The sequence below is a fragment of the Rattus norvegicus genome, chromosome 15, assembly GCF_021556685.1.
Source record: "Rattus norvegicus strain SHRSP/BbbUtx chromosome 15, alternate assembly SHRSP_T2T, whole genome shotgun sequence".
Taxonomy (NCBI): domain Eukaryota; kingdom Metazoa; phylum Chordata; class Mammalia; order Rodentia; family Muridae; genus Rattus; species Rattus norvegicus.
The window spans coordinates 73,029,951-73,045,631 of record NC_141548.1 but is presented as its reverse complement, the minus strand read 5'-3'; the positions used below and the strand labels follow the sequence as shown (position 1 = coordinate 73,045,631).

At 35.9% G+C, this 15,681-nt stretch overlaps 1 non-coding gene across 1 annotated transcript; it reads left to right on the top strand.

The window, feature by feature from the left end:
- The first annotated feature begins 15,295 nt into the window (after positions 1-15,295).
- LOC120097254 (small nucleolar RNA SNORA17) lies at positions 15,296-15,425 on the top strand. Its single transcript, XR_015639213.1, has one exon. It is a non-coding gene; the product is annotated as a small nucleolar RNA SNORA17 (small nucleolar RNA).
- The last annotated feature ends 256 nt before the right edge of the window (positions 15,426-15,681 follow it).

Below are 15,681 nucleotides of genomic sequence, written 5' to 3'. Positions count from 1 at the left end.
ACAGGGATATACAAGCATGCATTCATAAATAAATTAATGAATAAACAAATCATAATTGTGTTTTATTCATTGCATTAATGTAAAACTATAATATAAAATGTATTGATGATATATTGCAGCAGAGCTGGTGCTATACAAAATGAGTTTTTCAAAATAAAGACTACTGAGACTTTGTTCTGGATAAATCTTTGTGTTTGCAGAATCCTGTGCATTGAATGGTGTTCAGCAGTTTAGGGCTGTAACATCTTTCAAGTTGTAACAATCAAAATATCTTAAATATTTCAAAGTATTCTCAGGGGGCAAAATTGCCTCTGCTTGAGATCACTGAACTAGGAAAAAGAACCATAGATCAACTCATTGTCTTGAAGCTAAGATATTTGACCACATAAATTTTCCTTGAGCTTATCAAATTGATGTCAAAATAAAAAGGGGAAATTGGGCTGTCCTTATTTAAAATCAAACAGAGTTCAAGGAGTGTAAAGTATATAAATTGCAAAATATGAATCACATTGTGTAACTATTTCCTCAAAAATTGAAACATTTCTTTCCTGTAGGAAGGCTTCTCAAGCAGGAAGGTAAACAACTCAAATATCTTCAGGAAGTTCCTGAAACTGACCAGATTCACTAGCCTCAACCCTCCACATCACTACTACCACAGAGGTTTAGACAAACCAAAGCACCTGGTAAGAACATTCTCCATTCAGTGTCCTCCAGGTTCCAGGCTCTATTAGCTGTCACCCATGTTATGGTGGGCTTTGAAAATGTATGTCTTTGAGTCAGCTTCTGTAAGTAACCCCTCAGTCATAGTCTTGTAAATAACACCAAAACAATTCACAGTTCAACAAGCAATACTTTATTGGCATTTCTCCTTTGTTTTGTCATGGATTCACTATCTGGGGTTAGTAAACATATGCTGTATCTCCCTAGAAACTTTTTACTATATAGCACCTATCTTTGAGTAAAAAAGGAACCTGCCAGAAAAGTTAAGAGTATTACTAGAAGCAGAAAGCAGTTTCAAAACAAAATAGATTGGACTGACACTTTAAAGATAAGAACATAGTTTATTATATTAATAGAGTTCATTAACCTCTTTCATATTATTTTACCTAGTTTACAAGGTTCCAAATAGAGTAAAGGGGCTAGACCAGGACTCAATGAGTACATTGAGGTATGTTAAGGAATAAAGATGATTTGATATATTTCTAGAACCTATTTATTAAATAAGAAAAAATAATTCATGGCATAATAGTTTACTCATTAACAGATATGATGCCATAGGAAACTTTTATTGAACATTTGAATTAATATTCTTGAGTTAATTAATTCTTTATGCATGAGGTTTTTAATAAAATAACTCTATTTTAGTATCCTTGACATTAGTTTATTCTCTAGCTTATATTTCTAGATAAAATCAGACACATTTCATTTGTTTATTCCCTGTGCTGTTTAAAAGAAGAACAAATATATTATGTTATTTTTGTTCTCTTGACAAAACAGAAACAAATACTTGGTTTTTGGAGAAGATACAAGTTTGAGTAATGATCAAGGAAGGTGTCAGACTTAGACAGAAAGGAAATGAAGAAATTTGAGGAATACAAAAAATTAGAAACTGGAAGAAATCACCCTAAATGTACTTTATCTATAGGAATAACACCCCTTAAAGGAAGACAATTCTGTTGCTTGGGGTCTAAGACCAGCTCGAAACAACGTCAGTGGTGATCAGGAAAGATTCAGAGGATAGTTTGCTCATATGAGCACAGTCCATGTAAGATCACTCATCAAAGCAGCACTGTACCACTGAGGGTTCTGACAGCTCTACCAACCTCAACTGCTATAAAACGTATAAACAGTTATGTAGAAAAAGAAGATGCATTACAAAGTGGAGATATAAAATGTCACATGCAGTGAAACACTACCTGAAAATTTGGCAACTCTTTAGACAGATGGACATCATCCAAGTACAGGAATACTTAGAGCCTCCAGGACTCAATGCCAAACCATCAGCCATGAAAACATATAAATAATTAACATTATGTAGACTGAATATGTTATGTTTAGGAATCTATGTATACACATATACAGATATACACGTAATAAAGTCAATAAAAATAGGATAATGAAGGAGTTGGAATGAGGAAAGAGAAGGAAAAGTAGTTATGGAAGAGGCTCCAAATTCTCCCATATGCTATATTTTCTCTTTTAAATGCTTTTTAAAAAGTATTTTTGTTACATGGATATGTTTTTATATCTTTATACATGTATTTCTATATACAATCTATTTCATATGACACTATTTGTTAATATATTTTCATTGCTAACCATTTGGCATTGGATTTCCAGCTGATATGCTTCTCTAAGTGGAAGAGTATTTCTTTTCTCTCAGTATTCCTTAGTTGCCTCTCCTCCTTTGTAAAAGTTTGAGCCCTCATTGTCTTTCTGCTTCCACTTTGACATGTTTGCTATTGATGTACTTGCTCAATTCATGTTTAAAGAGCCATGCTGATGAAACTTTACATTATAGCTTCTTATATTAGTAGAAGAAACAATATAAGAGCAAATATCCTGGTTCCTTGGGGATTCAAATCATTGCACCCCTTCTTCCACAATGTTCTGAGCCTTAGGTTTATACATTGCCCTGTAGTTGTATCAGTTGGAACTGGGCTTCACAACCATTCATTTTGTTAGTTGAGCTTTTTGTTTGAGTCTCTTTATATTGCAAAAGGAGATTTCCTTGATAGTGGGTAAGTACTTATCTATGGAAATAAGCACAACTATTTATAGTGTACTTAAAATTGTGCTGCTTTTATAACTGACCATCATAGGTTCTTCTCCAAGACCCAGGGTGTCTCTAGTCCTGAGTCCTTTACAGTGATAGGCACAACTATTCTCTTCTTCAACCATATAAAACCTTATCGCACAGGTTTTATACCCTATCAGACAGATGATTGTTATCCCCCAAGATATGCATGCGACTGCTTACCCTAAGGGTTATCATGCCATACTGATAGTTTATGTGTTCCATAGGTATCATAAATGAATAGGATATCCGTTGTTAAACTTCTTTTAGAATCCTGGTACTATGAAACCTGGTTTTCAGGGGGGAAAAACATTCATGCCAATTCTCACTCAGGGTCCTCAAGGCCCTGTGTCTGTAGGACATGGTGTATTTGGCAATGGGGAGATAACTTCTCCCTCTGGAAGAAAATGAAAGGTAATAGCAATAATCTGTATATTTGGGAGTGTCTTGGACAACCATTAAAAAAAGAAAACTCAGAAGAGGGCATCACATTTCTGGTTTGGGGCTTTTCTTAGACTGTCTTTGACACTTAGAGCGAACACTGTCAGACTAGATGTCAAATTTTTATTTAAACTATTTATGTACATGTACATGTATATGTGTGTGTGTATATATATATATATATATATATATATATATATATATACAGACTTACATGTGTTATACTTTTTGCTTCTTTTTTGTATTCTTTTTTATTTTTCAGTCTTCTTTACTGGTATTTTACCCCATTTCACTCCTTTTTATAAGTACCTATAACTTCCTTATTAGTGCCTGCCACCTTTTTCCTCATTCAATGATCAGATCATCTGTATCCTCCTATGAACTGCTCTATTGTTCTACCAGCCCAATACTCTAGCAAAATTCATTTTTTCCTTTATTATATCTCACAGTCACTAAAGGATAGGTACTCATATCTGTAAATTTGGAGCTAGGAGCTAGGAGATGTCCTTAGTCCTGAGTAGTTTTTATCCATTTACTCTCAAAATTCACATTTTCATTTTTCTTCATAACCAAATAGTATTCCAAAGATTACAAGTATGCCATTTTCCATTGTCGATTCATTAATTGAATAACATTAAATTATTTTTATTTCCTAGCAATTATGAATAGAATATTAATGATCATAGCCAGCAAATATCGGCGGAAATTAATTGAGATTTTTGAACATATTTCAAGAAGTGGAATAGCTAGGATATATGATAAAGTTACTTTTAGTTTTTTCTCTTTTATTATCTTTAATCTTATTTTTACAGTCCAGATATTTCCCCCCCTCCTGTTCTTCCCTCAGACAGTTCCTTATCCCATTCCTCGTCCCCTGTTTCCAAGAGGATACCTCCCAACCATCCCCTCCACACCAGGACTCCTCATTATCTGGGGGCTTCAAGTCTCTCAAGGCTAAGACATATCTTCTTTCACTGAGGCCAGACCAGACTGTCCTCTGCTGTACATATGTCGGACACTCGAACCAGCTAGTCTGTGCTGCCTGGTTGGTGGTTCAGTGTCTGGGAGATCTCAAAAGTCTAGGTTTGTTGAGACTGCTGGTCTTCCTATGGGGTCAACCTCATTCTCAACTTTGTCTAACCTTTCCCTAATTGAACTATAGGGATCCCTGTCTTCTGTCTGTTAATTTTAAAGAGTTCTTCACAACGGTTTCCATAGAGGTTGCACCAGTTTGCAATCTCACAAAAGTTAATGAGTGTTCTCTCCCTCACACTTGCTCCAGTGTTTCTTGCTCATTAGTTGTTGTTAATGATTATCTTTGCTATGCTGGAATAACAAGAAGTCTCCAATCTGTTTGATGTATATTTCTGTAATGACTGTGGACAGTGTTGTTGTTGTGGCTGCTGTTGTTGGTCATGGTAGTGATTTTGTTTTGTTTTGTTTTGTTTTAAGAACCCTCTGTTAGGAAACATGTAGGGATGTAGAGCAAAGAGGAAGAGAAACAAGGACAAATACTACACAAGACGAAAAGAATCAATGCTAAGTGTATGTACAAGAATAACAGAATGAACTACCATCATTATTATAATCAAAATGAATGAATCATTCTATAAAATTTCTAATATTAAACAAAGAAAAGAGACAAGAGAACACCACATAAGCAAAGGCAGGGACTGGGGTGAAACAGATGTAAGAATGGAATGCTTGAATTCACCAGAAGCTAGAAGGGGAAAATGAAGTTTTCCCATAGAGCCTTTTGAGAGGCCACTTTCTTTAGAAAATCAGATTTGAGATTTTCAGTCCTCAGTGGGAGAGAATTCAGCTGTTTCTTTGTTTATTTGTTTGTTTTTGACTGCATTCCTTTATGGTACTAGAAATGAAATTTAGGGCATAAATACACAAATAATCTGTACTATTTTTTCAATTTCCATTGTTTAAGTGTAATATTTTATACAAGAATTTTATAATCAAGAAAACACATACACACACACACACACACACACACTGAATGATATGTAGAAGATTAAGGATTTAATGAAGTACTCATGAAATGAATGAACTACTTTTTTAAAATGTGTGATTAATGTTGACTTGATATAAATCATGAAACATTCTTGAGGATATGGTAGTATTTTTTCTTATCCATAAATAATGAGTAAGGGTGGATAATATAATGATTTAGGAGTTGGCTACATACTATATCAGACAACAGAATTTGTTAAAAATGGCAAAGACAATAGGTTAAATTTTCAACTGTTAAATGTCAATAAATAATACATTATTTCATCCTGGGGTTTCAGTTTTTTCTAAAGAATTTTAAAAATCATAAAATTTCCCATTTCAAAGACAATAAATAAGAGCTATGTTATAGTTAAATTGGTGAAGAATCAGATTTTTATTCAGGAGTATGGAATTGGGGAAAATTGAGGATAGAAGTGGATTCATTTTAAAATACAATATGGATAAATAGACACCAATAGCCAGAGTTCAGGGTGAAAATACTTAGCAGGAAAGTTACTAAGAAGAAACATTGTGTGTGACAAGGAGGGTTTCTGGGAAGACTGACTACCTAAATTAATCTGTGGAATTCACATGGTGGAAGGATTTAATCAAGTCTTCATGACATACCCTGATTTCGCAGTGTAGCATATGAACACACACCGATAAATAAATATTAATAAAATATAAAAAGGAAACAGGAACTTATACACATAACTTAAAATTCTTTTAAGAGGTACCTTAAGGTCATGGATGCTACTCCTGTGTATTGATGAAGGAACATTGGAAGCCAATGCGAGTCTTAAAATGGGTGGAGAGAAATAAGAAATAAGATTAAATAAGATAATTAAAAAAAAATCCTGAATGTAGGAAAGTACAAAATTGGCTTAGGATTTGATTCAACTGTCTGAAAATTATTGGATCAATTGAAGATCATTTGTCATTTGAAAGACTGAAAAAAATCAAAGTGGAATAAATCATTGCATTGAAGATGCCTTTATGGAGGCAAATAACTAATGCCAATAATTTCAGAAGGAGCCATCAAAACTGCCAAAGGAGAAAAGTAATTATCACTCATATTTAACTGTAATACCAATAAATCCCAGAAAGGAAGAACATGACAACATATTCTGAAAGATGTATCAGTGGCACATATATCCTCTGGGTCAACAGTCATCTAATTTGAGCTAAGGCCTGCTCAGTCAACAGAAAACAGTTCATGCACAACACCACACATTTAATTAGGTGCCTGCAGCTGTTGGGGCCATAGGGCCTAAAGGAGAACTTACTATTGCTAGTTTCCTAAATCTATATCACCTCTAACTACTGAAAGCTTAACAATAAATCCTTTAATGCCACAACAAAGAAGTTAATTTTTTAAAGAGATGTATTTCACTGCAGAAAATCACAAGGAATAAAGATGTAGAGGGTAGAGGTCAACTGAAAATAGTGTTCACATCATAATCTATACTTTTACATCAATTTCTATAATTAAGGCTCAGGTAACACCAAGGAATAAGGATCAGAAAATTATAACAGTCAGAAGACTAAAACGTTTGCTAAAAGAGAGAATGAAGTGGATGGAATTCAACATAGTCTAAGACACTGGGAAGAGAAGGCAGAGCTGAATATCATCATCATGTGTTATAGCCAATTCTCTAAGAATTAATAAAAATATATCATTTCTAAAAGTATAGCATAAGTGCAAAAGATTGTACCTGTAACAATTTGGTTACATTTATCCATTCAATTTTATGTTTTTCTTTGGAATAAACATTCTTTAAAACTTTGTTCAAGTTATTCCTTCTTTTGTGATGCTTTCTTTTCTTAGTTCTGTATTAACTTTATTTTATATTATAGAATATTGGTTGCATAGTCCTTGAATTTTGGATCAAATGTGAGAAGTGATAGTAAAATTTAATATTGAAATTACAAAACTGAACAGGAAAGTTAATGTTAAAATGAATTCAATTGGCTATTATTATAAATTTATGTTTTCTTTTCTTTAGTAACATGTATATCGTTTACCCATACTATCCTGTGCTTTTATTATGGTAGAACCACATAGTTTCACCTACTTGGAAAATCCAGACATGACATACCAAATATGGAGAATTATTTAGCTGATGACAAGTAAGAAGCAGACGCAGTAAAGGCTTTTGGCTATTTTTATATAACTATGATACAGATATTTAAATATAAAAGTATATTGTTCTATTTATGCAGAAAAAAATAAACGTTTAGAATTGGATGTATTAGATGAATCTACACTGATGTGCTCTATTGCTAGGCAAGATATTTGGAAACCTGAAGACTTTTGGAGATGGATTCTCTCCATCATAATTAGCAGCTTGTAAAGCCAGCTGTATGAACTTTATCCGTGAATGACAGAACAGGATCTGAATAAAATCTCTTACTCTGAGTTATGATGATACGGCACACTACGCAAGCTAAAAGATCCTGAGATTGCTATCTCATGGGTAGATTTCTGATTTTTTTTTATTTACTTACATTTCAAATGGTATTCTTCTTCCCCGTTTCCGGCCACAAGCCCTCTATCCCCTCAGAGGGTGCTCCTCAACCCGCCCACCCACTGTCTCAGCACCTTAGCATTCCCCTACCCTGGGTCATCAAGCCTCCACAGAAACAAAGGGCTCTCCTCCCAGGGATGTCAGATAAGGCAATCTTCTGATACATAGCTAGCTGGAGCCATGAGTAACCCCTTGTGTACTCTTTGGTTGGTGGTCTCATTCCTTCCCTGGGAGCTTTGGCGGAGTCTAGTTGTTTGATATTGTTGTTCTTTTTCTTAGTTTATGTACATTAGCATCTGAATTGGTCTGGCTCTGGCAGTGCTCTCAGGAGACATCCAAATCAGACTTCTGTCAGTAAGCACTTCCTGGCATCAACAATAATGTCTGGGTTTGGTGTCAGCAGATAGGATGGATCCCTAGGTGCGGCAGTGTCTGCTCTGCTCTTTGTCCTGGCATTTCTTTTTGACAAGAGGAATTCTGGATTAACATCTTTAAAGTGAGTGGGTGACTCCATCCTTCAACGAAGGCCCATGCCTATCTACTGGATGTTGTTTCTATCTCCCTTTTGTTGGGTATTTTGGCTAAAATCCTCCCTGTTGTGTCCTGGGCACCTCTTGGATCCCTGGCATCTGGAACTTTTTAGTGGCTACCCCCAGTCCCCCCTCCCCTACTGCTGCACACCTACTTTCAAATTCCTGACCCTTTGTACTTCTTCCCCATCTCCTCCCATATATGAACTGCCCCCTTTTATCTCTCCCTCTCCTCTCTCCTTCTCACACTGAGTCCCGGGAGCCTACCCCATTACAGGTCCCTGTGACTTTCTAGAGGTTCCTTCCACTCTCCACCCAAGGCAGCTGCATATTTCCATTTATTCTGCTGACTCTCCAGTCTTCTAGCACCTGTCTCCTCCCATACCTGATCCTGTCTCCTTTTTCCCCTCTCTCCCTTCCCTCTCCCATATAGGTCCCTCCCTCTCTATGCCTCCCATAATTATTTCGCTTGAGTTTCTAAGTGGGATTGAAACATTCTTCAATCATAATGGCTAAGGTAAAAAAAAGTCAAAGCAACAGCACATGCTGGCAAGGATGTGGGAAAAGAGCACTCCTCCATAACTGGTGGTATTGCAAACTGGTACAACCACTTTGAAAATCAATCTGGTGGTTCTTCAGAAAATTGGAAATAGAGACAACTATAGGAACCTATAACCAGTGTAGTGTTGTGGAACACAGTTCAATGGATACATCCTTTGTATTTTAATTGTAGTCTAAAAACAGATGCCCTACTATAGCTATGTGCTTCTGCTAGTCAAGACTCTCCATCCCCTCTCCCAAAAAAATAATGGTACAAATAGTTGGGTTTCTTTTATTCCAAATGTAATTTTATAAAAAAATAGAACAAGCATTTAAAACCATTATAATAGTACTTATATGAACTTTCGATATAAACATATACATTTTGATGGAGATAAAAGTATGCACAATTTAGTAGTAGGTTAATCTATGATCCCTTTAAGACATGTTTCAGTCCTAGTTTTAATTTTTGGTCCTGAAATTTTTGTTATGGCTTTACAGCACAATTTAGTTTTCATGTGATTGCTTTTGTTTTTAAAGGATGGACTCTTCACAGACTGATCTCAAAAATGAAGTCATCTGGTTTATAAAGTGATGTTTCTAGATTCCATACCATTTTACAGGTTTAAGACAATTACTGGACCCTGTCATGATACTACCATCTTGTATTGAATCTCTGTAGAGAGAATGGATATTCTCTGAAGTTGTAGTAAAGCCCTGGTTGGACAGCAGATATTCTTAAATGACTTGCTTATAACCATCAGATTTGGCTATATGTATACCCATATCATCTGTTTGATGACTAGCAAATAATGCGTTTAACAGGCACACGGAAATGTAGCTCATATTCTAGTATACAGCAAATGTTCTTAGAGATATAAATATATCTGTCAGAGAAGTAGACTTAGGAACAAACAAATCTTCCAAGTATGAAATGGTACTACTAATCCTATATTAAGTACACAAAAATACAAATTTTTCAAAATTCGAAATTTCTAAGATACCATGTTCTCAGCACAAAAATTGAGTAAAATTTTCTTTTGTAACAAAATATAAGAGAATCTTTGAGCCCTTGTGGCAAAATTTTAAGGAAATCCATTACCTCTCAACACTACTATTTCATAACTTCTTTGGAAGACAGGAAAAGAGATGAAGATGTTAAGAACTAAGTTTTATTATCTTTGTAAATTTTTATTAGGTTGAAGGTGCATAATAGGCTGGGTCCCATGAGTTTTTATGCTTAAACACCTTAAAGAATTAACCTGTATGTATATTGCACAAAATGAACATCCAGTAGCTTTCAGAAAAATGCCAATTTAACTGTGTTATGTGACCACGTCACTGGGAACACATTATTGAAGAACAAAATGTCAGATGTCATATAAATAAAAATTCAAAATGTTCCCTGTTGTCTCCCATGCAAATATAGGAAATACGGGATGTAAAAACAAGGGAATTGGCATGTTTCTTTATTAATAGGAAAACCAGGTTTAACTCCTTCATTTCAAATGTGGTTGAAAAGAAAAAGGCATCACAAATTCATTGATTCAAATAACCTTAAAAGTGAAGACATGTATTAAAGTGTGAATGAGCAAGAAAGGAAAGAAATCCATCAAGACCTTTTTTAAAAAAATATTGGTTATTTTATTTACACTTCAAATGTTATCCCCTTTCCATGTTTTGCCTGAGAGTTCGCTATCCCACCTTCTCTCCTGCTTCTAGGAAGGTGTCTCCTTACCACCCACACAGTCCAGCCTCACCTCCCTAGCATTCCCCTACACTGGGGCATCCAGCCTTCCCAGGACCAAGGGCCTCCCCTCCCATTGATGCCAGATAAGGCCATCCTCTGCTACAAATGCAGCTAGAGCCATGTGTCCCTTAATATGTACTCTTTGGTTGGTGGTTTAGTCCCTGGGAGTTCTGGGGTGGTGGTGGTGGTCTGGTTGGTTGATATTGTTCTTCTTACTATGTGGGTGCAAACATCTTCAGCTCCTTCAGTCCCTCCCCTAACTACTCCATTGGGTTGATGGTGCTCAGTCAGATGCTTCAATCATTCTCATCTGTGTAAGTAAGGTTCTGGCAGAGCCTATCAGGAGACATTCAAATCGGGCTCCTGTTAGCATGAACTTGGCAACAGCAGTAGGGACTGGGTTTAGTGGCTGAATAGGGGATGAATCCTCAGGTGGAAAGTCTCTGGATGTCCTTTTCTACTGAGGAATTTTCTTTTCAAACTTTTTTTCACCACCTAGCATGCTTCAAGAATGTAAGGCAGAAACCCAGAGTAATTAGAGGTTTCAAGAATAATAGCTAGCTGTCTTTTTATATCATCTAAAGTGAATTTCTAATTCCTTTGACCTTACCTATAGTAGCCGAATGCAAAGGGAGGTAAAATGTCAGAAATGTCTTGCTTTTGAAGCCTTTCTAATTCCCTCTAGTTTCAGGTCTTAATGAAGCCAAATAAAGTTGAAAAGTAGAAGTCAGACCTGTTGAGAATTAGGGAGCACATGTCCATGCTTGGTGACTATAGTAGACATAAGATTTCTTATCACCTATCAAGAAGACTCCTAGAATATTGTGAGATTCTAAAAAATGCAATTCAAATGTTTCTATCTTGGAAAAGACTTAATGTAAATTTGAATAGCAAAAATACTGTTTATTTAAACATAGTCAATTGTTTTTTAACATTATTATATTAAGTATATCTTTGAAGAAAGAACATTGTACCTTTGTCAGCAGTCTTAAGGAACAATTCTGTAAGTTTTCAAAAATTCTTCACACTCAGATGGTAACCAGCTTCAATAAGAATAGAGTGTGAAGGAATTTTCTGTTCCCAAGAATTATTCATATTCAGATTGCTTTCCATCTTGACTCATATATATACTTTAGGATATTGTGCTCCATGCTTCCATGATTTCAATATATTTGTGTTTCATTTCTTAACCTATCTTTTGTTATATAAAAAAGAAGATTGAAATAATCTCATGTATCCTATCAGATCACTATGAACTAAGACATGGTCTTCAATAACAAAAATGAAAGAAAACCCGCATACATGTGGAAGCTGAAAAATGCTATACTCAATGAAGATTTGGTCAAAGAAGAAATAAAGAAAGAAATTAAAGACTTTTTAGAATTTAATCAAAATGAAGGCTCAACATACACAAAGGCATGGGACACAATGAAAGCAGTGCTAAGAGGAAAACTCATAGCTCTGAGTGGTTCCAAAAAGAAACTGGAGAGAGCATACACTAGTAGCTTGACAATACACCTAAAAGCTCTAAAACAAAAAGAGGCAAATACACACAAAAGGAATAGATGGCAGGAAATAATCAAACTCAGGGCTAAAATCAATCAAGTAGAAACACAAAGAACTATACAAGGAATCCAAAAAACCAGGAGCTGTTTTCCTGAGAAAATCAACAAGATAGATATACCCTTAACCAGACTAACCAGAGGGCTCAGAGTGTGTATCCAAATTAACAAAATAAGAAATGAAAAGGAACACATAACAAAAATAAAAAAAAAACTGAGGAAATTCGAAATGGACAATTTTCTAGACAGATACTAGGTACCTGTTAAATCAGGAACAGATAAACCATCTAAACAACCCTATAACTCCTAAAGAAATAGAAACAGTTTGTAAAAGTCTCCCAACTAAAAAGAGCCCAGAACCAGTGCAGAATTGTATCAGACCTTCATAGAAGACTTAATACCTATACTGTCCAAACTATTCCACAAAATAGAAACAGAACGAACACTACCGAATTCCTTCAATAAACACACAATTACACAGAAAAAAACGCAGAAAGGTCCAGTAAAGAAAGAGGGTTGGGGATTTAGCTAAGTGGTAGAGCGCTTGCTGGGTTCAGTCCCCAGCTCCGAAAAAAAGAACCAAAAAGAAAAGAAAGAAAGAGAACTTCAGGCCACTTTCCCTTATGTATATTGGTGCAAAATACCTAATAAAATTCTCGCAAACTGAATATAAAGAAAAAATCAAAACAATCACCCATGATGATTAAATAAGCTTCATCCCAGAGATGCAGGGATGACTCAATATACAGAAATTCATCAATGTAATCTACTATGTAGACAAACTCAAAGAAAAAAATGATCATCTCATTAGGTACTGAGAAAGCATTTGACAAAATTCAACATCCCTTCTTGTTAAAAGCCTCAGGAATTTAAGACCCGTACCTAAACATAGTAAAAGCAATAAATAGCAAACCAGTAGCCACCATCAAACTAAATGAAGAGAAACTTGAAGTAAAACCACTGAAGTCAGGGACTAGACAAGGCTGGCCACTCTCTCCCTACTTATTCAATATAGTACTCAAAGTCCTAGCCAGAGCAATCAGGAAACAAAGGGAGGTCAAAGGGTTACAAATTGGAAAGGAAGAAGTTGAAATATCCCTATTTGAAGATGATATGATAGTATACTTTAGTGACCCCAAAAGTTCCAACAGAGAACTACTAAGCCTGATAAACAACTTCAGAAAAGTGCCTGGGTATAAAATTAACTCAAAGGAATCATCAACTTTCTTCTACTCAAAGGTTATACTGGCTGAGAAAGAAATTAGGGATGCAGAGCCTCTCAGAAGACAACTAATTCAGACTCCTGCTAACAAGCATTTTTTGGCATCAGCAATAGTGTCTGGGTTTGCTGGCTGCATATGGGATGTATCCCCAAGTGGGGCAGTCTCTGTATTGCCTTTCCTTCAGTGCCTGCTCCAGTCTTTGTCCCTGGAACAATTCAGGTTTAAAATGTTGAAGATGGGTAAGTGGGTAAGTGGCCCATCCCTCAACCAGGGGGCATGCCTAACCTCAGGATATGGTTTCTACAGGTTCTTCATCCCCTTTGTTGGAAATTTCAGCTAATCTCATTCCCTTTGTGTCCTGGAAGCCTCTTGCTTTCCTGGCATCCTTCATGTTCTGGGAACTACCCCTGGTTCCCAATCCCCCATTGCTACATACCTCCTCAGCTCAATTTCCTGATCCCCTGTGCATCATACCAGTCTCCTCCCATACCTTATCCTGTCCCCCATTTTCCCACTCTTCCTCCTCTCCTCCTCCTAAATCCCTTCTACCCTCTACCTCCCATGATTATTTGTGTCCCCCTTCTAAGTAGGCCTGAAGCATCCACTCTTTACTCTTCCTTTTTTTGAGCTTCTTATGATCTGGGAGTTTTATCATGAGTATTCCTAGCTTTTAGTCTAATATCCACTTCTCAGTAAGTGCATACCATGTGTGTTCTTTTATGACTGGTTTCCCTTACTCAGGGTGATATTTTCTAGTTCTATACATTTGCCTTTGAATTTCATAAAGTCATTGTTTTTGATAGCTGAGTACACATGTGCACATATACTACATTTACTGAATCCATTCCTTTCTTGAAGGATATCTGGGTTTTTTCCACCTTCTTGTTATTATAAATAAGGCTGCTATGAACATAGTAGAGAATGTGTGCTTGTTATATGTTGAAGCATCTTTGGGGTATATACCCAAGTGTGGTATATCTGGGTTCTCAGGTAGTACTATGTCCACTATTCTGAGGAACTTCCAGACTGAATTCCAGAGGGTTGTAATAGAAATCAATTTCAATGACTTATGCAATTTTTTCTGAAATATAAACAAAATGTAACTTTACCTTTTTGATATCTGTTTTAATTCCTTATTTAGGTGACAGAGACCAACAAAGTATCTAAATAATGCTCTGCTGTTAACTTCCTTTAATATGCCAAATCGGTTTAATTACAGTTTCTATAAATAATCTATGCAAAGTACTTCCCGAACAGAATGCACTTTTCCTTCTCTGTGTGGCAAATTTTAATACTTAAAAGCATTAGAACAGATGTTAGGTGCCTGCTAAACTTGTTTTCAGTTTTCTTTTATTTATATGTTAATGAGAATTTAATTACTTCATGAATACTTAAACAACCTGAGGGTGCCTGATATCATTAGCTTGAACATGACAAGCACCTCAAGTGACCACATGGGAAGACAAAAATTGCTTTTAGTTTACTTGAAGACAGAAAGATGAATTCATTTCACCCCCTGCTATGTTTTACCTGACACACAAAACTGGAAAAGCACAGATTCAATCTTGCTTCAACATGAGTAAAAAAAAAAATTTCAGCAAAGCACTCAGAAGCATAAATTCTTCCTATTTGGTTTTGCTTCAATGTCTTTTAATGACTATTCAACCTATACTCTGCTTTAAAATCTTATTTCACTAGAAAGTGTTCTGTTGAAGTAAGTCAGTCTTTTTTTTTAATGGACTGTAGCAGTGAACATTTTAAACACTATTTATGATTTTGAAACACTTCTCTATTTGAGCACAGTTGAATGAGTTTAGTTGGAGAAACTGTAGGGAAGATGAACCTATAATAAATAATGTTTGTAAATCTTTGCATGTAATTTTTCATAACATATTGAAAAAGTAAATTTAGTAATGTTAATTAGTTGCCCCTAGAGGCCTTGCATGTTTGGCTACTGTGTCATATGTGCATCAGTATCTGGGAGAGAGTAGAGAAGTTATGTCTAAACTCAGTGTTCTGACCTGTGATCATGTCGATGATTAATATTAACACTATCTGAAAAAACAAAAGCCAGAGATGACCACCAGTCCAACACCACACAGGTCTGGAAGGCTCCCAGGGCAGAGAGCATGCTTGAGGCTAGAAGAACCCAGCCTGGGACTTTGGGACTCCAGCTGGAGTGAGTCTGAGACAGAGGACTATGGCATGGAGACACATGTGCAGGTTCGGTAAGGATCAAGACCAGGATGACCACCAGTCTGGTACTATGGGGCCCAGAGAGGAAGCCAGCCTGAGACAACCACCAGTCT